The sequence below is a fragment of the Sminthopsis crassicaudata genome, chromosome 1, assembly GCF_048593235.1.
Source record: "Sminthopsis crassicaudata isolate SCR6 chromosome 1, ASM4859323v1, whole genome shotgun sequence".
NCBI lineage: Eukaryota > Metazoa > Chordata > Mammalia > Dasyuromorphia > Dasyuridae > Sminthopsis > Sminthopsis crassicaudata.
Genome location: NC_133617.1, coordinates 51090574 through 51113782, shown reverse-complemented (window position 1 = coordinate 51113782; position 23209 = coordinate 51090574). Strand labels below are relative to the sequence as shown.

Genomic DNA, 23209 nt, shown 5'->3' with positions numbered 1-23209 from the left:
CTTCCCCACCTCCACCTTCAATTAGGAGTTCAGCACTAGCCATCTGCCCAGCCAGGGGTGACATGCCTATGAGGACTGTTGGGTCACAAGAGACAGACTTACTCAGACTCTGAAAATAGCAATAGGGATGGGTAAAAATAGCCTGGTGGTCACTCTCAGGGGCATGGGGGTGGCTGAGGACCCAGCAGGAGGGAGAGCAAAGCTCAAGCCTCTCAGTTCAAGGCAAGGGCCCATCCTCCTGGCCTCTTGTCCCCAGGGGAACTCCCCTCAATGTCTTTCTGCCAGACCTGTAGGGTCATGAGTCTAGGAGAAGTCAGTCACAGAAGCTCTCAGCACAATGTTAACAGTTATATATGGAGTCATAATAGACCTGGGTCCAAATACTTGTAGAAACACTAGTTGATAGACCCTGAATTTATCTGGAAGTCTCAAACCTCGTATCTGTTTCATACTATTTGTTGTGAGAAAAGTGCTTTGAAAAACTTTACAGGCTGTGGTATATGCTCCTTCTCTCCACTCAGTCACCATCACCCTAGAACAAGCTTACCACCCTCCTAAATAAGCCTATGAAAGTCTGGAACTGATCTCTGTGACTCAAATCCCTCACCCACTGCTCCTCCTCCTCCCTAGGCATTCCCCTAAAGTGCAGAGCTGATCATGTCACCACTCACCTTACAAACTCTGGTAGCTCCCCACAACCTCCTGAATCAAGACTGAATCCTCTACAGCCATGATGTCAAGCAAAAGAAATAGGGGCTATTAAAACTCTACCTAAGAATCCCTATTGGCTCCACATTGACTTAGAAAACAATATATCTTTGATGCCGAAATATCCGATTCTTCATGACCCCATTTGGAGTTTTCTTGGCAAAGATACTGTAATGGTTTACTATTTCCTTCACCAGCTTATTTTACAGATAAAGAAACTGAGGCAGGCAGAATTAAATTACTTGTCCAGAATCATAGAACTAAGTAAGTGTCTGAGTCTGGATTTGAATGAGTCTTCCTGATTCTCAGTCCAATGTTCTGTCCACTGTGCTACTCAGCTGCCCTTCAATATTAACATTATCTATGTTCTGTTGGATTTTTATTTAGTTGTTAAAGTTTTATCTATTTTAATATTGTTTAGTTACTATGGAGTGCTATGGGCTATCTGCCACCCAGTAGCAGCATTTTGGACACTTTGCTGTGTAATATTTGGTATTTAAAAGCCTTTCACAACATGTATCTTTCTACTTCTTCTTAAACTTTGCTTTCTTCTAAATTCTCCATGACTCAGTTACCCTGGCTTCCTTGCTGTTCCCTCATATGAAACATGTCCCATTTCCCACCTCCATATCTTTATACAGGCTGCCTCCATGCATGGCCGGAATGCTCTCTCTCATCACTTCTTTCAAGACCCCATTGGAATCCTGGTCTCCATCTCCCCTCTCCTCTAGTGCCTTCCTCTGAGATTGCCTTCTGCTTATTCTCTATATATCCTGTATGTATCTTATTATTTGCATGCTGTCTCCCCACTGAAATATGAGTTTCTTGAGGCATGTAACTGTTACTTCTTTGTAGTCTCAACTTTTAGCATGGTTCCAGACACACAATAAGTGCTTAATAAATGCTTGTTGATGGACTATGGAAATAGAAGTCCTTATAGAAAAACTTGTGATTTAGGAGAGAGGGCACTGGCCCTACCCTTTGAAATCTTGGGTTCAAATGATAACTCTGACACTTAGCTGTGTGACTTAAAGGCAAGTTCACAGGATCTTAAAGCTTGGAAGGAACCCAAGGGTGCTGTTAAATGTTTATAATGAAAGCTTTTCATAAAAAAAAAAAAAAAAAGGATGACACATTTTAAAATGGAATCTGCATTATTAAAATATTTTCTATTACCTTAAGTCTAGATAACCAACAAAATAAATCGTCATGATTTTTTGCATTTGTCCATTTTTGAGTTGTGTGAATGCTCATACTGAAAACATATCAGCTCAATACTAAAGAGGGGAAAGAGACATATATGTGCCAAAATGTTTGTGGCAGCTCTTTTTGTTGTAGCTAGAAACTGGAAGTTGAATGGATGTCCATCAATTGGAGAATGGTTGGGTAAATTGTGGTATATGAAGGTTATGGAATATTATTGCTCTGTAAGAAATGACCAGCAGGAGGAATACAGAGAGGGTTGGAGAGACTTACATCAACTGTTGCTGAGTGAAATGAGCAGAACCAGAAGATCACTGTACACTTCAACAACAATACTGTATGAGGATGTATTCTGATGGAAGTGGAAATCTTCAACATAAAGAAGATCCAACTCACTTCCAGTTGATCAATGATGGACAGAGATAACTATACCCAGAGAAGGAACACTGGGAAGCGAATGTAAATTGTTAACACTACTGTCTATCTACCCAGGTCACTTACACCTTCGGAAGCTAATACTTAATGTGCAACAAGAAAATGGTATTTACACACATATATTGTATCTAGGTTATATTGTAACACATGTAAAATGTATGGGATTGCCTGTCATCAAGGGGAGGAAGTAGAGGGAGGGAGGGGATAATTTGGAAAAATGAATAATAAAAAAAAAAAAAAGAAAAGAAAAGATAACATATCAGCTCTCAGCAGCCAGTGGACTGTCATATCCCTGAAGGACTTCAAGACCATCTACCCTCTACCAAAAATCAGAGTTTTCTTGACTCTCAATACAGCACCATTTTTACCATAACATAATGCCTCTAAACCCTCTAGGCCTCAGTTTACTCTTCTGTAAAATGAATAAAAAGTACGTAAAGATACTTCACGGGGTACCTATAAGCCTCACAAGGTTGAACAAGAAGCACCCTGCAGAAAGCATTTTTTCAGCCCTTCTTGTTCACCATGCCCTTTTCGAGGCATTAAGGATACAAAGACAAAAAGAAAAAAATATATATGTTTCCTGTCTTCAGAGGACTTTCTTTCTATTCAGAAGACAATATGTATATAAAGATAAATGTGGAAGGGGATCTCCAGTTCAGTGGATACAGTCAAAGATGAGGATGTTTTCTCTTCACAAAGAAGAAAATCCCCTTTTCTTTGCTGATCCCTCTTTTCTTTCCCATCTCCCCCTTTTTCTCTCCCCATCCCTCTCCCCCCAACTACAACACTTCTCTCTCAGGAACCAGGTTCTTCCCAGACTGCTGGCTCCTGCAGAACTAGCAGCCACTGGGCCTTTTAAAGGTCTCAGAAGTATGGGATTTTCAGTCCAACCAATAGTGTTGCCAATTCGGGCTTAATTGGAGAAGAACTTCATACTTTGTAAAGGGACAGCAGTGTTAATACCTTGTTAACACATTGAACCATCATCCCAAACTTCATCCGAATAGGAACCTGCTTCAAGTGTGGTGAGGGGAGACTCTCCCCTTATATATGTGTAAAATAAATGACAAGCCTTATATAATACATATAATTGTGTGTCATACAAATGCGAGCTCTTGTTATTTCTTTTCTAGATAAGGAAAATGAAACCCAGAGAAAAGCGATTTACTTGGTTTCAGGGTTAACCTTTGAATCCAGCCTGCCAGATTCCAAGTCCATGATCCTTCTAATGTCCCACTCTCTCTCTCTCCTGTTCCCTCAGTTTCAATCCAGGGTTTTGGGGGAAGAAAATGAGGGGAAACGGCTGCCACCAAGGATTTCCAAATCATTACCATTCCTCTCCTTTGATAGGGAAGAGGAAGCAGGTGAACGGTCCCTTTCCTCCTTAGGTCTGGAGAGGATTTGGGTCTGCTCAGAATAACCAAGACTGAGAACTGCCCAAGTTGAGGCTCCAGAGCCACCTGGTCTGGGACTCTGGGCTTTCTGGATTGGGCGGGAAAGCCCTGAAGGTGTCAACTCTCCTGGCAGGCTGTGACCCAGGGGGTGCTCCTCTGGGCAGAGGGCAGGAAGCCCCGAGTTCCACCTATCCTGGGGGGGGGGGTGAGTGAGCAAGAGACGGACTGACCTAGACAGATGGCCAGGTTGGAGCTGTTTCTCCCCCAACAACATGGTCTCCACATTTCAAAACAGGAAACCTAGTTTGGGAGGAACTAGGTGGGGGCAGGGGTGTGACTGAAAGGACAACAGGAGGGAGGGAGTTGCCTGATGAAGGGGAAGACCTAAGGAGCTGCTCCTGGCTCTCCCTATCATCTACCACACACATCTGCAGCCCTGGCCAGCTCCCTTGTGGGACAGGGGGAGGGAGGAAGGAAGAGTGGTTGAGGGAGTCCAGCCTCCTTTCCCAGAAAGTAGAAAACCCCATGCCTCCTGTTGCAACTTTCCGGCCCTACCACATCCTGCGTGATTGGGGCCCCACCCCGTGGGACTATCCTCTCACACCATGGCCTGTGGGGGAAGGGATTTGTAGGTGGGGGGGTCCTGAGGGGACCTCCCAGCTCCAGCGGCCAAGGGGCTGCCTAGGCCTGAGCCATACCCTGTGGGAGAGGCGGCCTTGGCTCAGGGGGAGAGGTTGGGGTTCAGAAGGGAAGGCCTGAGCTCTGTGCCGGTTGGGGGAGGAGGAAATGGACTCGACCCGGTCCAACTTTGTTCTGAGCTGGGCTTGGGGGACCAGCTAGGCAAGCATCCCACCCTGGTGCATCCACTTATTAATTATGCACAAGCCTAGAGCACTTTCAGCTTTACCAAGCACAGCGCCAGGCACCTAGGAAGCACTTGGCAATGCTTGCCGGACTGACTCAAAGAACTGGGGAAAAGGAAATGCAAGGACTCCCATTTTCCCGACAAGAAAAGAGCTTCAGAGAATTGTGAGTGGGCCACACCTCCCGGACTTGTTAGAGCTGGGCATCTGACGTCTAGCTCCTGGGACTCCAAATCTGGTACTCTTAAAAAATTGTAAAATTATTATTTTTTAAGAGGCAATTAAGAGGGTTGTGACTGACCCAGGGTGACACAGCAAAAAGCTAAGTGTGAGTATCTGAGACATTGGAACTGAGGAGCTCCTGACTCCAGGACTGGTGCTCTATCCACTGGGCCATCCAGCTGCCCCTGGCACTCTTTAGAGAGGAAGAAACAGACCCAGAGAGAGGCCTACACATTTAGCTGCTTTTCTCTTACAAGGAAGAAAATCCCCTTTCCTCTGCTAATCCCTTTTCTTCCCCAACCCCCTTCTCTTTTCTCTCCCTATCCCTCTCCCCCCGAGTTCTCTCTCGAGGGCCAGGTTCTTCCTGGACTGCTGGCTCCCACAGAACCAGCAGCCACTGGGGCTTTTAAAGGTCCTCAGAGGTATGAGAGGGTGACAGATGACCTAAGAAAATGTGGGCCATAATTAAAAGGGACCTGCTTCTGGGGGATGACTTCCCTTTGCAAGGGAGCTGTTCCGATGACCCCGAGGAACTTTAGTCCCAGAAAAGTGCCCCAGCTGAGCAGTATGGCCCCGCCCCTCCCCCAGGACCCCGGCATCCAGGCCTTGAACTCTGGAGCTCCCTATTCTCCCCCTCCCTAAGCAGTTAAGCCTCTGGGCTGCACCTCCCTCCAAGAGCCTCAGGGCCAACTGAGGCTCCTCAGGCTCCCAGCCCAGATCCGCCTTCCTTTCCCTCCCCCTCCCAGGCCCCTGCATTTAATTAAAGACACAGGACAGCCTGCCAGGAACCCGCTGATTTAAGCCTGCTTCTTTTGAGGCCCTTCTCAGCTTTCTTTCTAAGGTCAAGGCCACGGGGAGCAGCAAGCAGCCCCGGAGCCCCTGGCTGCCTGGGACCAGCCCATTTGCCCATCAAGAGTCCCTAGGTGTTTGAGTCAGGGAAGTGAAACCAGGTCAAATGCAGGGAATACAAACAAGGAAAGGGGGTGCCCCCCCAGCTGCTCCCCTCCCCCACACCTCCTCCAAAGGCAGAAAGATTACTGTGCAGTGAGCTCTTTACGCTCATGAACACATAGAATCTTAAGGAAAGAAAAGACTGGAGATTATAGAAGCCAGAGCCTGGCAGGCCCTTAGGATACAGGTCAGACAGAGCTGGGACAAATATTAAACCAGAGAATGTAAGACATGGGAAGGACTTTGGACCCGAGATTATCAGAACTGGGCGGACTCTTAGAACATGAAATGTCAGGGTGTTGCAGGACTTAGGACACAGATCACGGGTGTCAGAGCCAGAAGGGACCTTGGAATAGGGAATGTCAGCGCTGGGAGGGCCCTTAGCACACCCAAGGTCAGACTGAAAGGAACTTTGAGCCAGAGAAGTTCAGCTGGGGGGGGGGGAACCCTCAGGGGAAAATGTCAAGATTTTAGAGGCTGATTCTCGTTCTTCATTTTTGCAAGTGGGGAAACTGAGGCTAAATAGAAGGGCAGCCAAGCCCGAGACCAGATAAGGACCAGAAAAAGGAACACTCATTCTTCCGCAGAGGAAAAACCCCTTCCCCCTTTGGGCCTCAGTTTCCCTTTCTGTGAGATGGGGGTATCGCCTCCCCACTAGGCAGCCGTGAGGAAAAGGCTGGCCTCGGAGGAGAGGAAAAAGATTCCCCGAGGAAGGGGAGTGGTGCTGGAGTCCTACTTTACCCGGGGCTGGCCAGGGGTGGTGTACGGACCGCCGAAGACGGACACACGTACTGCAGGCACGCCCTCCCCCTCCCCCAGACCCCCGCCCCCCTTCAGCCGCGCTCCAGACCCAGGCCTGTTATCACTTAGCCCCGGCTCCCCCTGATTAATGGCCCGGTCTCTGCTGGGATGGGGGTGGGGGGAAGAAGATAGGGCCTCTCGGTCCCTCCCCTCTTCCTCCTCGCGGGGCCCCAGATAAGGATCTGAACTAAGTCTCCCAGCAGCCAGAGGCGCCGCCCGCAGACACCCCTCCTCTCCCTCAGCACCCCCTCCCACAGGGGGGCAGCCCGGGGGCCCGGCTCCAGCGGGTCCCTGACCGCGAATTAGGGCACCCAGCGCAGGGGGGGAGAGGAGAGGAGGCAGCGGGGCGGGGCTCGGGCCGGGCAGAAGTCCACGCTCTCTTTTGCCCTCGCGGGGCCAAACACCCAGCCCTGGGCCTGAAGAGACCCGTTCTTGACAGCCCGGCCTCCCCTTTTCCCCTAGTGGGGCCCCTCTGTCTGATTACTGCGAGGCGGAGAAGGGGCGGGGAGCGCGGAGTCCTGGGGAGGGGAGGGTATTTTCCAAGCTGTTGGGCCCCAGAAATCCAGCCTGGGACCCCTCCCCAACTCCCCTCCCTGGGGGCTTTCCCGGAAGGGCCGGAAGAAGCCCTGGGAAGCGGCGGGGAGAGCAGGGACCCCTGCCTGCTTCGTGCAAAGCCACAAAAGGCTCAAATCTGGATCCCGGCTGAGACCCCCGCCCTCACTCTGGGCGACCCCGCCCTTCGCTTAGCCCAGCGGCCTGTGACTTCCTCGAGGGGAGGCAGCGGCTTTCCCTTTCCGAAGGGTGATGGGGGCACATCTTCCTTCTCCCTGCCCCCCACTCGTCCCTCTCGCTAGAATTCCTGTTCGTGGCCTGGTCGAACCCGGGCCGGGCCCACGGAGGCCTGCAGGAGGCGCTGGGCTGCCTCAGTTTCCTCCTCTGTAAAATGGGGACGTGGGTTTCGAGCTCCCGGGAGAACCCGGGAGTAATAAACTTGGGCCTGTTTGGGGTCCCCTAGAGCAGCCCCCTCATTTACGGGGGGCGGAAACCGGGGCCCGGAGAAGCTTCGCGACGGCGGGAGCTCGAAGCCAGGCCTGCGGCCCAGCGGAGCCTCGTCACTGAGGACGCCGCCTCCTGACATTTGGGATCCGGCGTTCCGGGTCTGCTCCCGGCGCTGACGTTTTAGGCGCCACGGCCCGTCTGGCTGTGACGTTCAGCTACGTCGGTCGGTGCTGTGAGCTCTGACACGGGGGCGCCGGGGGGGAGGGGGGGAGGGAAGGGAGAAGGAGAGGGGGGCTAAGTGTTAGCCAGCTCCGCTGTTCCGGGAGGTCATGCGTCCGGCCAGGCCGGCCGCCGGGGCCCACGCTCCCCCCCCCCCCCCACGGGGGCCTCCGGGGCGGGCGGCAGTCACGATCTGAACTCTGCGCTCTCCCCCTCCCCCGCCCCGCCGCCACCGCCGCCACCGAGCTGCGCACGGGCTCCAGCACGGACTTGACGTCAGAGGCTGACGCGGGTCCGCCCCCTCAGCCGCCCGCGGCCAGCCCGGCTTAACTCCTGCGGGGCCCGAAGTACCTGGAAGTGCTCCCCCGCCCGCGGTGGCGGAGGGAGGGGGAGGGGAGGCCCGGAGAGAAGCGGGCTGGGCTGAGCTCCTCGCCCCTGAGCTGCCCAGGACGCCCCCCAGGGACTCCCTCTCCTCTCCGAGGGGAAAGACCTAAGAGAGCGCAGGACGGCCTAAGGGCCTCCCGCGTCCGACTGCCATCACCTCCCGAAGACCCACTCCCGTTTTAGTCCGAGGTGCTCCCCATTTACGCCCCGGAGAAAGTGCCCGGCCCAGGGGCAGAGACGGCCCACATCGGCCCCCTGGCAGCTTCCGAAGCCTTGGGAAAAGGAGCCTTCCACCCAGCTGGGCCCCGGGGCGGGGCAGGACCGGCCTGCTGCCTGCCCGGCCTCCCCCCCCCCCCAGTACACATTTTAATTGGGCTCCCTCCCTACCTGTGCCCTTTCATAATTACCTCTCATTTTCCTACCCAAGCAGGAACTAACTCGGGGCCGGCTGGGCGTTGTTCCAGAGCGCACCAATCCAAGGGAGGGCGGCTTCTCTGCTCACATTTTGCTACCAGACTTGGGGGGCCTGGGCCAGGAGGGGTGATGGGGGCACATCTTCCTCCTCACTGCCCCCCTTGTCCCACCCGCTAGAGTTCCTGTTCGCGGCTCTGCTCGAAATCATCCCCCTCCTCCACCCGTCAGACCCCAATCCCTTCCTTTGCGTAAGGGGGGGAAGAGAAGGAAAGAGAAAGGGGGCTTTGATTCATGTACACTCACACATCTGAGTTGTCTCAGTCTAGCTCCAAGGGCACAGGCCAAGCTCCCCCGTGCTATAGCTGAGGAGCAAGAGGCCCATGGAGCCCAAAAGGCCCCTGCAAGGGGACATCGATCCAGGCTTCTTGAATTCCAGGCCGGCTTGGCCTAGCACGACCGGGAAGAACAATCTGAATAATAAGGAGGAAAGATAGGGACTGAACCAGGTCTCACCCTCTCACCCCTCCCCCAATCTTCCTTATGGAAAACCACTGGCATCTCCCATCAGGAGCCGGCTTCTAATTCTCACTCTGCCACTTATTCCATCTAGGGGAGGGGGGAGTAAATCACATTCAGCCTCAGTTTCTCTTTCCTTTTTTAGTCCATTTCATGGATGCCCTTTGTTTTTGCAGCACAACCAGTTCTGGATGTGTCTTCCCACCTAAATGAGCTCTCCTGTAACAAAGAAGCCATCGGGCAGGACCAAGAGACGTGGAGGGGGCCACACTGCTCACACATGGGTCCCACTTCTCAGAAGATGCTTCCTCATCTCTTCTCCAGAGAACCTCAAAATCTGCATCTGCAAAAAAGACTGAGGAGAGTCATAAATTATCTCGTAGGACTCTTGAAGAGGAAACCTTTTGTAAATTTCAAAGCTCTTTAGGAATGGAAGATTTCACATATTATTATCATAATTACAGTCATCCTCTCTCTTCTTCCCACTCCTATTGGAGTGAGATGCCCCTTAAGCAGGAGTTGGGGCAGAGGAGAGGAAATGGGACCTGGCCACCTGGGCTGGCCTGGCCCAGATTTATCTTTCCCGCATGCCCCAGACTGGAGGAGAGCTCAGGGGAAAGCATCCTGGGCTTCGTTCCCTGGCTTTGGCCCTATCCCATTAGTTTCCTGAGAACTCTTCTGCTGGGTCAGTCCTCGGAATAGAAGGGGTTAAACCAAGTACTAGTAGAGGGCCCCTTCTCTCCCCTGAATCTGGTGGGAGAAGAGGAAGGGGAAAGAGGGGGGAAAGGAAGAGGAGGGGGAGGAGGAGGAGGGGAAGAGGAGGAGATAGGAAAGGGAGAGAAGGAGGGAGGAGGGAGGATGTGTGAAAGAGAGAGAAAAGCAAAGGGAGGGAAAAGGGGAGAAAAGCAGAAGGGAGAATGGAGGTGGGACTTCATAGCAGCTGTACTTTCCCTCTCTGATAACTTAGGGTACTCTATGAACTCTCCTCTTCTGTCCTCCTACACACAAGCTTCAGGATCATTTGCCTGGACAGATGATGGATAGGTGAGGGAAGGACCCTGGAGAAGCAGAATCTCCCAGCGAGCCCCTGCCCAGTTTCCCACCCCCCCACCCCACCCCCCCGGGGAGGCAGTATCTCTAAGAGCTGGGCTGTTTCCCTCCCCCAATATCCTCCTTCCCGGGTAGAAGATCCAGTCCCTCACAAATAAGTCTGATTCCAACTCACTCCACCCTTTCACCTCCAAACTCTCATTTCTAAGCATCTTTTTTCAGAAACTGAGGAAGTTGAGTCTTTGCTGGGGTCATAAAACAGCCAGGAGCTACTACTTCTCTGTCTCTTTCTTTCTCTCCTTTTCCCCCTCTGCCTCTTTCTTTTTCACTCAAACACATGCACACACACACATAAGCCTCCCCACCGATCACATCTCAGTCTCATGACAATAACAATTGTACACATGGTGTTTTACCATCTACAAGACAATTTTTTGCCTTTTCTGTTATTTGAGTTCTTTCAGTGAGGTCCAGGAGCATTTTTCAGATGCTAAAACTGAGGTCCAGATCAAAGAAGCATAGAATGTCAGAGTTGAGGGATAGGAGGAAGAACCTGGAGGGTCATTAGAAGACAGGATCATGATAATAGCTACCATTTATATACACTGTAGAGCAATGTGCCTTATAAATATTATCTCATGTGTTAAAAAGAATTGGGAGAAATCTTTAGACCAGTGATGGGAGGGAAATGGAGCACGTCAAAACTGTAAAGCATCATAGAGACTTTATTATTATAATATTATTATAATCATTATTATTGTCTTTAGATATAGCTGGGATCTCTGTGTGTGTGTGAAGCTACCATCAGTTCCATGTAAATCAACAAGATCAGGATTTTACAGCCAAAAAAAAAAATCAAATTTGATCTTGGAGTTACATTGAGAGTTCCACTGAAAGCATCCTCTGCCTTAGCCAAATCCCGTCTGGAGTTCTGAGGTTAGTGATAGGAGCCACATTTTAAGAACCTTGATAAACTGGAGTGTCTGAAGGAAGGCCACTGGAATGTGGAAAGGCCTTGAATGCATGTCCCAGGTGGCTCAGATGGAGGAACTAGGAATGTTTATTTAGCCTGGAGAAGGAAAGATTAAGTGCTGACATTAAAACCATTTAAAGTATTTAGAGGGCTGTAATCAAAAGCATTTTTAAGTACTTAAAGGGCCTTCCGGTGGGCACAGTGTTAAACTCTGAGGGCAGACACAGTATGGATGGAGGGAGAAAAGACAATTTTAACTGGAAATCCACCCACTGACACACATCCTCAAAACCCAACTTACTAAGAAGGAGAGCTGTCCCAAAGTGGAGGTTCTGCCTCCACAAAAAAGCCCACTTGTCAGGTAAGCTATAATGTAGATTCCTTTGGTCTATAATTAGGACCCTTTAGGTGCCTTTTAAAATCTGGGATTGGGGGGAGGAGGGGAAAGGCAACTAGTAAGTATGAAATGTCTGAGGCTAGATTTGACTCAGGTCCTCCTGACTCCAGGGTCTATGTTCTAACCAACTAGTTGCCTGAAATTCTGTGATTTTATGACAAATCCAGGTTTCATCACTTATTTTGTCTAATCACCATACCCAGATTGTAAGCTCCCTGAAGACAAGACAATATGGATTTCTCCCTCTCCTTCATCCTTACAGAAGGATCTCGGGGAGCATCTTCTGGTCATTGGGAATGGGTATCTAAGGGGAAATAATAGGAAGTCTGGTCTTCAAGGAGGGCCCCTGATGGAGGAGGAAAAAGCCTAGAGGGTGGCATTCTGGGAAGAGCTGACCTTTCCTGAGTAACCTGATTCTCAAGAATGCCTCCAAGCCCAGGCCATAGCACTCCCATCAGCCCATCCCACACAACTCACTCTTATACACCCCATGAATCCAGCTAGGCTCCCTCTTTCCATACCCAGAACTCAAGGTCTGGCCTTCCTGGTTTTTTTTCAGCTGCCTTAGCCCCTGCTTAATACTCCAGTGTCTCTGTGATCCCATCCAAGATATTATTTCCTCCCACAATGCAGCTTCCGATCCATTCAAACTTTTCTATCCTATGATACCTCTTTCTACCTTCAGTCTGGTCCACTTCATGTGTTGAGATCCTCTCTTGGTTTCTCTTATAATAAAGCAGATTTTAATGAAGTCCACAAGCTGTCCGATGGTTCTCTTTTGCTCTGACACACGGGCAGCCTATTTCTTTATCAATCATACATATCTTTGATACTATCCTTCACACCACTCTTCCCTTATCATTCTCTCTTTGTAATGTATTTACATCTTCCTGTTCCTCCCTCTGGCTGATAATCTGTCTTTGAAGACCGGTGACCTATGTCTCAGTTATACAATACTACCAGCATAATCCTGGTATTGATTGATGTAGGGAGAAACTGGAGGCCATTAAGATATCTTTGAAATTTTTCAAGAGCCATCCACTCTCCCACTGTTCAGATCCTGGCCTGGATCCACTTGCAGTTTTGGTTCCAAGAATTGCTCAGTGATCAATGAACTCTAGAAGCTGTCCATCTAACTGCCTGTCATAAACTAGACAAGAGCATTCTTTAGCCCTTGGATTTTCCACTCAGAAGAGTTTGACCTAATTCATTGCAACCGTAGAAAACACAATGGACTGAGAATATACAGGAAGAACTGGGTTCTAGACTCAGCTAATTGTGGGACCTGGGAACAATATTAGTCCCTGTTGTGCCTTCTTCCCATGGAAGGCAGGCAGGCAAGTAAGCCCCAAGTATTTATTAAGCATAATAATGCTAGCGCTAGGGATATTAATATAAGCAGAAGGACAGCCTATGTCCTTAAGAAACTTAAATTCCAATGGAGGAATACAGCATAAAAAAGAATCCTATCGGGTAGAAAGAGAGTACAAGGAGTACTTACAGGGAATGTGGTAATGAAGTATAGAGAGTCAGAAGCACAACATGACCAACCTGGGCCAGGGCCTAAAATGGAAACCTGCAAAGGAGCTCATCAACAAGAAAAGGGGGCCAGCAAGTTCCAGTGATTTTGTGAGGAAGAGACCCATCTACACTCAGAGAGGGCTGTGGAAACTGAGCGTGGATCACAACCCAGCATTTTCACTATTTTTGCTGTTTGCTTGCATTTTGTTTTCTTTCTCATTTATTTTTCCTTCTTGATCTGATTTTTCTTGTGGAGCAAGATCATTGTATAAATGTGTATACATATATTGGATTCAACATATATTTTAATATGTTTAACATATATTGGGTTACTTGCTAACTAAGGGAAGAGGTGGGAGGAAGGAGGGGAAATTTGGAACAGAAGGTTTTGCAAGGGTCAATGTTGAAAAATTATCCATGCATATGTTTTGAAAATAAAAAACTTCAATAATGACATAAATAAGAAAAACCTAAAAAAGAAAAAGAAAGAAAAGGGGGCCAGCACGGTGGATAAAGGTTCCAGGTTGAGAAGAAGGAGTGGAAATAGTTTAGGAAGTGCTTTGTAAATTGTAGACTACAACAGAGGTGTGCTGATTGTTTGTCCTTCATTTTCAAAGAGGACCAGTTCTATATCAGGGTGACTTTCTCATGAATTGGATTTAAGGGAAGCAGAACTGCACAAAGTTATCAGCCTCTCTCTCTGAGACTTCCAGGGTCATAGAAGTCCATTGGGAGGACAAACATCAGGACAGCTGGACATGACCTGGGTCGTAGGGGCATCTTGGCTTATTTAACAGTCTCCCTAGTGAGGGTTGGCTCCTTGAGAATAGGAACTGGTTTTCATTTTTCTTTGTATCTCCAGTTCTTTAACACTTCTAATCAAAACTCATCTCCTAACTTCCCAAACTATTTTTCCACCTCTGCCCCAGTGACCTTCTCAAAATGTAAACACCTCTAACTCTGCATCCTCCTCCTCCAGGTTTCTACCTCTGATTCTTTGGTCTTCTGCACTTCTCTGTGTTGTAATTACTAGAATGTAATCTCCTTTGGTGTAGAGACAATCTTTCTTTTTTACTTCTATTTGTATCTCCAGCTTTTAGCACAATGCCTGGAGTTCAGCAAAGACTTTATAAAGTGTTTTACTTATCCCCACATAGTACCTGACACATAGAAGGCATTAGTTGTGTCCTTAACTCCTCGTACTGCTCCCCACCTCTGGCTTCCTTCTCATTCTATTACCCATGTTTCAACCTTTTTTTTAAATTTTTTGTCTTTTTTTAATTAAAGCTTTTTATTTACAAAACATATGCATGGGTAATTTTTCAACATTGAGCCTTGCAAAATCTTCTGTTCCAACTTTTCCTCTCTTTCCTCCCATCCCCCTCCCCTAGAAGGCAAGTAGTCCCACACATGTTAAATATATTAAAATACATGTTAAATCTAATGTATGGATACATATTTATACAGTTATCTTGCTGCACAAGAAAAATCGGATCAAGAAGGAAAAAAAAAAACTCAGCACTTTTTGCAGATGACATGATGGTATACTTAGAGAACCCCAAAGACTCTGCTAAAAAGCTACTAGAAATAATTCAAAATTTCAGCAAAGTGGCAGGATACAAAATAAATCCACATAAATCCTCGGCATTTTTATATATCACTAACAAAATGCAACAGCAAGAGATACAAAGAGAAATTCCATTCCAAACAAATGTTGAGAGTATAAAATATTTGGGAATCCATCTACCAAAGAAAAGTCAGGAATTATATGAGAAAAATTACAAAACACTTGCCACAAAAATAAAATCAGATTTAAATAATTGGAAAGACATTCAGTGCTCTTGGATAGGCCAAGCGAATATAATAAAGATGACAATACTCCCCAAACTAATCTATTTATTTAGTGCTATACCAATCAGACTCCCAAGAAACTATTTCAATGACCTAGAAAAAATAACAACAAAATTCATATGGAAGAATAAAAGGTCGAGAATTGCAAGGGAACTAATGAAAAAAAACTCAGAGGAAGGTGGTCTAAGTGTACCTGATCTAAAGCTATATTATATAGCAGCAGTCACCAAAACCATTTGGTATTGGCTAAGAAATAGACCGGTAGATCAGTGGAACAGATTAGATACAAAGGACAAAAAAGGGTACATCTATAGCAATCTAATCTTTGACAAACCCAAAGATTCCAACATTAGGGATAAAAATTCATTATTCGGAAAAAACTGTTGGGAAAACTGGAAATTAGTATGACAGAAATTAGATATGGATCCACACTTAACACCATATACCAAGATAAGATCAAAATGGATCCATGATTTAGGCATAAAGAGGGAGATAATAAATAGATTAGAGGAACAGAGGATAATCTACCTCTCACACTTGTGGAGGAGGAAGGAATTTATGACCAGAGGAGAACTAGAGATCATTATTGATCACAAAATAGAAGATTTTGATTACATCAAACTAAAAAGTTTCTGTACAAATAATACTAATGCAAACAAGATTAGAAGGGAAGTAACAAATTGGGAAAATATTTTTAAAAACAAAGGTTCTGACAAAGGTCTCATTTCCAAAATATATAGAGAACTGACCCTAATTTATAAGAAACCGAATCATTCTCCAATTGATAAATGGTCAAAGGATATGAACAGACAATTCTCAGAGGGAGAAATTGAAACTATATCCACTCATATGAAAGAGTGTTCCAAATCACTACTGATCAGAGAAATGCAAATTAAGACAACTTTGAGATACCATTACACACCTGTCAGATTGGCTAAGATGACAGGAACAAATAATGACAAATGTTGGAGGGGATGTGGGGAAACTGGGACACTAATACATTGCTGGTGGAGTTGCGAAAGAATCCAGCCATTCTGGAGAGCAATTTGGAATTATGCCCAAAAAGTTATCAAACTGTGCATACCCTTTGACCCAGCAGCGCTACTACTGGGATTATATCCCAAAGAAATACTAAAGAGCGGAAAGAGTCATATATGTGCCAAAATGTTTGTGGCAGCTCTTTTTGTTGTAGCTAGAAACTGGAAGATGAATGGATGTCCATCAGTTGGAGAATGGTTGGGTAAATTATGGTATATGAAGGTTATGGAATATTATTGCTCTGTAAGAAATGACCAGCAGGAGGAATACAGAGAGGCCTGGAGAGACTTAAATCAACTGATGCTGAGTGAAATGAGCAGAACCAGAAGATCACTGTACACTTCAACAACAATACTGTATGAGGATGTATTCTGATGGAAGTGGAAATCTTCAACATAAAGAAGATCCAACTCACTTCCAGTTGATCAGTGATGGACAGGGGTAGCTGCACCCAGAGAAGGAACACTGGGAGGGGAATGTAAATTGTTAGCACTAATATCTGTCTGCCCAGGTTGCATGTACCTTCGGATTCTAATGTTTATTGTGCAACAAGAAAATGATATTCACACACATGTATTGTACCTAGACTATATTGTAACACATGTAAAATGTATGGGATTGCCTGTCATCGGGGGGAGGGAATAGAGGGAGGGGGGGGTAATTTGAAAAAATGAATACAAAAAACAAACAAACAAAAAAAAAAAACTCAGGAAATGCAAGCAAAGAACAACAGAAAAAGTGAAAATGCTCTGTTGTGATCCACACACAGTCCTCTCTCTGGGTGCAGATGGCTCTCTCCATCACAAGATCACTGGAACTGGTCTGAATCAGTTCATTTTTGAAAAGTGCCCTGTCCATCAGAATTGATCACCATATTACTACATTTTAAACAATGGCTTAGAAATCTCTAATCTTTTCTTAGCATCTTCTTTTAAACCAGTTAATTATTATCCAAATCTGACTTTCTTCTGAAATCCTTAGCAGCAATCATGTGTAAAACACCAGCAGTATCTTAAAAGGACAACATCTTCATGCCTAAGACCTTATTTCTGCTGGCACTATGATTTTCACCCTTATAATCACCAGAAGTGAGAAATAGTTATGCAGTGAATAACTATAAATATTAATATTAGTTAATCAATATTATTATTAGAATAATATTAATATAGTATTAATGGCAATAGCTAACACTTATATAGTGCTTACTATATATCAATTACTATATATCAATTGCTATTCCAAACATTTTATCATCTCAACAATTCTTGGAAGTAAGTGATTTTACAGATTAGGAAACTGGGACAGATAGAGATTAAGTGATTTACCCAGAGTCACACTGCTATTAAGTGTCTGAGTCTGGATTTGAATTCAGAACTCCCTGACTCTAAATGCCACATTCTATCAACTGCCCCACCTCCCTGCTAAACAGATAGAATTCAAAGTCCATTTTAGTTCAAACCTTCAGAGACCCCAGAGGGTCCCAACTGCTCTCTAAGTTCTGCTATCTTCCAGTGCATGATTGTGATCATTATCTAACTTGGCTGTTTTTGCTTAATATCCTTTGCATCAGTTCACACAAATACTTTAAAGTTTCTCTAAACTCCTCACCATCATTTCTTATAGCATTCCCTTCCCATATTTCTATTTGTTGGACCATCCTCCCACTGAAATGTACCCGCTTTAGTTCTTGTTCTTTCCATTACAAAAGGTTCACTAATGAAATCTTTTTGTACCTATGGGACTTTCCTCTCTGTTGTTGGTTGCTTTGGGAAATATGCCCAGGAAGAAGATTCATGAGTTTACCTAATAGGAGGTACGCATCCTCATTAGAACTCATTTGAGAGCATGCTTCAGGAGTTTATACCTTCTCCTGCTCCCCAGGAATCTCCACATCCTGCTTTGTGTTTCTCCAGGTGGTATTCCAAAGCTAATCATCATGCCATGTCACGGGGAAATCTGGTTTTTAATCTGGTTTAATCTTTTTAATCTGGTTTTTCCTATGAAGCATGATAAAAGTGGAAATATGTTTGAAAGAACTGCACATGTTTATGCTATATTGGATTATTTGCTGTCTAGAAAAGAGTGGGGGGAAGGGAGAGCAAAACTATGTAATAAAACTATCTTTGCATGTATTTTGAAAAATAAAAAATTATCATAAAAAAGAAAATTTTTAAAAATTATAATAAGATGAAGAACTTGAAAACAAGAAAAGGCATAATAATGATTATGATTGTGATTATAAATAAACAGAAGGATGTAATAGAGCAAGATTTGGAGTCAGAATTTTGGCAGCTGGATGGTTCAATGGATTGGGAATTAGGAAGATCTGAGTTCAAATTTGGCCTTATACATTTCCTGTATATAACCCCAGGCAAATCATTTTGTGCCTTGGACCTCTTATCTGTAAAATGAGGATAAAAATAGCTCGTACCTCCCAAGGTTGCCACGAGGATCAAATGAAGTAGTGTTTGTACTTTGCAAAACTTAAAGCAATATGTAAATGCTATTGTTATTATTATTATCAGAAGTTAGAAGACATGGTTTCAATTAAGTTTAATAAATACTTATTAGGTGCCTACTTAGTGCAGATCAGACACTAGAGAGATACATTTCTGCTTTCATGAATCTAACAGCCTGCTGGGGGGAAAGACAAAAACGAGATAGCTGTGATACGCAATATTACAACACAGAACAACTATGTTAGAGGGATTCGTAGCAATGGTCCAAAGGCCTAGATTGGAGTCTTATCTGGCTGTAATTTCTTCCTTTCTGAGACTGTTTCTTCATTTGTAAAGTGAACTGCTGACCTCATAAAGTTTTTGTGGGGAAGACTTTGTAAATGTAATCGTACTATAGAAATGGGAGCCATTATTACTGGTATTTTGGCATTTCATTTTTTTAAAATATTAATTTAGAGTGCCAAATTCCCTCCCTCCCTCCAGCCTCTCCCCCACCCATTGAGAAGAAGCCATTGTTTTTAGTAGAATTACCAGTGATGGTAGCCACTCCCATCCCCTACCTCAGGAAGGCCTTAGGAAGGGGGAAAGGGGGCCCTAGAATGTTTGGTGGGTCAGCCAGGAAAGCCCGACCCTGCTTCACCCCTTGCATATCCTGCTTCCCCCGATCTGGCCCTGGAGAAACAGAGCTGGACATGAGCTGATGGGGCATTCCTGCCTCCCCACTGAGAAGAAGGGGAAACAGATGGCCTGAGCCAGGCCTGGGATCAGGTTGCACAGTCCCCCAGACTGAAGGAGAAGGCTAATTGCAGCGAGGTCGCTGCTCCATGGACAGGTTTGGAGGAGATAGGGAGCTCCTAGCCCCCCTTTCTCAGGGGTGAAAATCCCCCAAATATACACACTGATCCCTCTGCCCTCCTTATAGACTTTGCAACAGAAATTTTGACTGGATAAGTGGAAGCAAGAAAGACTTCTCCCCATCAAGCTTGAGGAAAGCTCTGGCCAAAAACTCTGCCCAGATCAGCAATTACAGAGACCCAGAGAGAGATAGAACACCTTAGAGTGCCAGAGCTGGGAGGGCCCTTAGAACCCAGGAGGTCAGAGCTGGGAGGGCCCTTAGAACCCAGGAGGTCAGAGCTGGGAGGGCCCTTAGAACCCAGGAGGTCAGAGCTGGGAGGGCCCTTAGAACCCAGGAGGTCAGAGCTGGGAGGGCCCTTAGAACCCAGGAGGTCAGAGCTGGGAGGGCCCTTAGAACCCAGGAGGTCAGAGCTGGGAGGGCCCTTAGAACCCAGGAGGTCAGAGCTGGGAGGGCCCTTAGAACCCAGGAGGTCAGGGCTGGGAGGGCCCTTAGAACCCAGGAGGTCAGGGCTGGGAGGGCCCTTAGAACCCAGGAGGTCAGGGCTGGGAGGGCCCTTAGAACCCAGGAGGTCAGAGCTGGGAGGGCCCTTAGAACCCAGGAGGTCAGAGCTGGGAGGGCCCTTAGAACCCAGGAGGTCAGGGCTGGGAGGGCCCTTAGAACCCAGGAGGTCAGGGCTGGGAGGGCCCTTAGAACCCAGGAGGTCAGAGCTGGGAGGGCCCTTAGAACACAGGAGGTCAGGGCTGGGAGGGCCCTTAGAACCCAGGAGGTCAGGGCTGGGAGGGCCCTTAGAACCCAGGAGGTCAGGGCTGGGAGGGCCCTTAGAACCCAGGAGGTCAGAGCTGGGAGGGCCCTTAGAACCCAGGAGGTCAGAGCTGGGAGGGCCCTTAGAACCCAGGAGGTCAGAGCTGGGAGGGCCCTTAGAACCCAGGAGGTCAGGGTCTGGGGGACCTCAGGACACAGAATGTCAGAGCTGGGAGGGATCTTAGGACACAGCAGGTCAGAAGTGAGAGAGCCCTGAGAACACAGGTCACAAAACATATACTCTTAGAGCTGAAAACCTATTAATCATTGAACAAATATTTGTTAAGGGCCTACTTTATGACAGGTACTGGGAACAGTAAAGCAAAAACTGAACTAAGACAAAAGCTGAATTAAGGAGCGTGGAACCTGTCAAGTTTCAAAGGCCGGCAGATGAAGACACAAGAATCTCAGAATCAGACCAGGCCACAGGGCCGTAGAATATACATCAGAGCCACAAGGGCTGGAGAGGGTAGAACAGACAGCAGAGCTGTAAAAGCCTCCAGAACATTTTGCATATAATATCAGAACTGGAAAATCTTAAGACCTAGAATGCCAGAGATGGATGGTAGGTGGTCTGAGAACATAACTTGGAATTTCTGGCCGGGACTGCCAGATCTGGGGGGGGGAGGGGGGCAGAGCCCCTTATGGTTTCAGAGATGGGAGGGTGGAGTCTCCCGGTTCTTCAAAGAACTAGCTTTCTGTTTTCCCCCGAGGGAAAGAATGTAGCTTGGCTCAGTGTGGAGAATCAGTCATATAAGGGAGAGACAAAAAGAGCTCAGGGAGTCCTATCTCTGCCACCCAATGTGGGACTTTGGGCAAGTCCCTCTTGGGGTTTGTTTTACTGTCTGTGAATTAAAAGTGGGTTGGAAGAGAAAATATTGATACAGATATCTGTAAGACTTGGGCTTTCATCATGACAAGGATGAAGCTGGGAGTTCCCACCTCCTTTGTGGTTATTTCCCATATATTTTGTACCATATTAATATATTTTGCACAAGCCTTCTCCTCCTATAGAACACAAGCTCCTTGTTTCACGTCGATCTCGGTTCCTCTAAAACTTAGCATTGTGCCTGGCACATTGCAGGACCTTAAAAGATGCTGATTTTTATTTCTTTCATGGCCCTTGATGGAGGACCCTCTTTTTCCTTCCTCCCCAAACTCCCCATTCAGAGAAGGCACAGATATATTGATTCCCTCCTAGTGATCTAGCAATAATAACACAACTAGGTTGAACCGTGTCTAGAACACTGGGTTTGGAATTAGAAAGACCTGAGTTCAAATGCAGTTTTAGTGGGTTGTAGCTTGAGCAAGTTAAAATGACTTACTTCAGTTTTCTCATCTGTAAAATGGGGATAACACCTATCTCCCAAGGTTGGTGTGAAGATCTAATGAGATGTTATAAAAAGTGCTTAGAAAAGTGCCTAGCACATAGTAGGTATTTGATTGGCTAAGCTGGTACTACATGGATACACTGAAGGGGCAATTGCTGCCCTGAAGGCTTCTCTTTCTTGATGACTTTAGTAGCCAGTGACAAACGGTTACCGAATCAGTTGTATTGACAACACTGGCAACAGCAGAAGCAGCGGCAGAGGGAAGAACCAAGGGGAAAAGCATCCCAATGACAAAGACAGAAGGAGACCACTGAAAAGTCCCTTTCCATGCTAACAGGGCTGTATATGAAGTGCAATGTCCCAAGGAGACTTGAGTAGTAACTTCTCAATTGATTGTAATCATTTTATATACATTTGTTCCCTTTTTTCCTTGTGAGAATAAAACTGTCTGTTCTCTGACTCGCGCTTATATTCTGGATACCTTTTAAAAGTTTCCCACCTTCTCTGTCCCTTCCTTGGGAGTCCCCTTAGATTAGAGCCCTAAAAAATTATTCCTCGGGGAACTGGAGTACTTGGGGAGCCTATTTCTCTTGTTGAAGAGATAGCAACACTGGAAATCCTTTTCTTGCTTGGCAGAGTCCCCAGCAAGTTCAATTCGGGGTGAATCAGTAATGGGGAAGGCTACTCCCTTGCTCAGTTGGGCTGGCTCCTTTCAGAATGTGGTATCTCAGCTGATGGGTCAATCAAGGCTGGGTAGGGTCAAGGCTGGTTTTTCCTCAGACTTAGGCAGTGGTTCTGGACTGTTCCTGCTGCTGATTCTGGTGGTTGGAGGAATCTTTGATTTCCTACCTTCTAAAGTCCACAAAATCACACATAATCTAACGTAATACATGCATAATCATATATAACACAGCTTGTGACTGACCCTCCATGGCAACTCAGCAAAAAGGCTTGAGGAAGAGAGTCTAAGTCTTTTTGTAGTTAAATTCAGGAGTCAGGACTCTTATATTTGTATATGCAAAATAAATACAAGGTCATTTTTTTGAGGGGGGGGAAAGGATTCATGCTGACTTTTAAAAGGTGAAAGAAACTAAATAGACAGAAATGCACCCGAGACAACCAGAACCACCTTCCAAGCAGTGCAGGAGGAGGATATGGAAATGGTCAGGAAACGGAGAAGGCCAGTTGTCTGGGCACGGAGGCCCTGAAGGGCCCCTTCCAGTTGACAATCTCTAACTCTCCATCTCTTGTGTGAAGGGACTAGTGAAGAAGAAGGGGAAAGGCTGGAGAGTGGGGGCTGGGTCTCTTCACAAGAGACCTTCTTCTGGCTCTGGGCCCAGAACTCTCTGGGCTGGCCTGGGCCCGGGGCCAACAACTCAGGGGAAGAGTTGATCTGCAGGTTAGTTCAGAACATAAACATCGCTGGTCTGGGCAGGAACCAGCTTGTAGGATTCCCTGGCTTTATGACTGTTGAAATTCTTATGAACTCTAAGCTGCCGTTGATGTTCCTTCTCCCCAGGCCCTGCCTACGTCCCTGCCCCTGGGGAAAAGATGCAGTGACAGACACACAGACCGAACTCCAGCCAGATACACACAACCACCCAAACTGCCAAACAAGCATAGACCGGGGCAACGGCACGGGGCTATCCCAGCCACAATAACATTAGGGATGATGCTTGTGGAGGATCCACAGCCATAGACGTGGAACCGAGAGGCTCTGTGGAGGTCAGCTTGTCGTTTCACAGATGGAGAGGCTGAGGTAAAGTGCCTTACCCACAGGATGTGCAGGCAGCTCTGATTCCAGATTGTCTGTGCTTCCC

At 46.7% G+C, this 23209-nt stretch overlaps 1 long non-coding RNA gene across 1 annotated transcript; it reads left to right on the top strand.

The window, feature by feature from the left end:
* Positions 1-8076: 8076 nt before the first annotated feature.
* Positions 8077-9577, top strand: LOC141562569 (uncharacterized). Its single transcript, XR_012488208.1, has 2 exons — positions 8077-8371; positions 9289-9577. It is a non-coding gene; the product is annotated as an uncharacterized LOC141562569 (long non-coding RNA).
* Positions 9578-23209: the final 13632 nt, after the last annotated feature.